Genomic DNA, 1,504 nt, shown 5'->3' with positions numbered 1-1,504 from the left:
AGCCACCACACCCGGCAAGAATGTTTTGATATATTAATGTAGCAAATAAACATGACACTGCTTCTCATGTAACAGATGCTCCAAAATGTCTGCTGGAGTTAGTTTGCAAGTTCAAGTCAGAGATGGAAAATATCAATGGTGAAGAAATAACATTGATTCTTATGTGGAGAGAACATTTTTTCCAGGCTGCACAGCTGACACGTGCTGAATTTGAAGATAAATTCTGCTTTTATTTGCTGATTATCTTCAGTTTTTTTGTCTTATGTGTATTCCAACTATGTATACATCACAGACCTTCTTTTTCTGTTATGGCTACAGTGTTCTCACTATTATTTTTATGCCATGTCATTTCACATGGTACTTTGTAGATTCTGATGAGAAAGTTGTTTTTTTGTTTTGTTTTTTTTTGAGATGGAGTTTCACTCTTGTTGCCCAGGCTGGAGTGCAATGGTGTGATCTCAGGTCACCACAACCTCCGCCTCTTGGGTTTAAGTGATTCTCCTGCCTCAGCCTCCTGAGTGGCTGGGATTACAGGCATGCACCAACAGGCTCGGCTAATTTTGTATTTTTAGTAGAGGCAGGGTTTTTCCATGTTGGTCAGGCTGGTCTCAAACTCCTGACTTCAGGTTATCTGCCCACCTTGGCCTTCCAAAGTGCTTGGGTCACAGGCATGAGCTACTGCTCACAGCCCAGAAATTGGTATTTTTAATGTACTAAAAGTTGGTTTTAACTGGAGAGTTTCCTTATCAATATAATTTTGACATCAGATAAAGATAAAGGCATACACTGTCCACAGGGGAGAGAATTAAATCATTTAGCATTGTTTTTAATTTTTATTTTATTTTTAAAAACTTTTTAAATTCTTACACAAAATGTGTCAAATATAAAATATATCTTAGAAATTAAATTTCTAACAGTTAATGGTAAGTAAGGAATTTTTAATGTTTCGTGATGTAGTACAACTTACGTTTCCATGCAAAATTTTCTATATTTAAGTATGAATGTTAAAATTTGCAAAATAATAAAGTTACCTCTGTAGATTTTACATTTGAATAATTTTTGATATTGATATTGCAATTTGAAGGAATTTCTCATTGTTATTTTATTTAATTTTTTTATTGGGTGAAGTTTAGCATACAGTTTTTATACTTAGTAACCTAACTGTAGCCAATTCCTTGGCTATTTTCTCTGGAAAACGTGAAGATTATGCCAGTTTTTGAATTGAAAGATTTTCTGTTACTTTGCATGTAAACTTGCTTACTGTGTTCACAGAGTGGCCAGTCATAGGACCACCAGCAATGCCTGCCCCTTTACTGTCTGTTATTTCATTACCATCATCACCAGAAACTCCAGGTGTCCCAGACTTAAAGTAAAGGCCCAAAAGTACACTGGCTTTTCCCAGGCACTGTGCTATGTCCAGAACATGATGTAAACTATTAGAGTTTCTATGGTTATAACTGACAAATGGCAAAACAGCACAAAGCTACATATTGTTAGTACTATT

The sequence above is a fragment of the Mandrillus leucophaeus genome, unplaced genomic scaffold, assembly GCF_000951045.1.
Source record: "Mandrillus leucophaeus isolate KB7577 unplaced genomic scaffold, Mleu.le_1.0 Scaffold1446, whole genome shotgun sequence".
Classification (NCBI taxonomy): Eukaryota; Metazoa; Chordata; class Mammalia; order Primates; family Cercopithecidae; genus Mandrillus; species Mandrillus leucophaeus.
The sequence above is the reverse complement of the archived record's forward strand: the minus strand, read 5'-3'. Positions refer to the sequence as shown.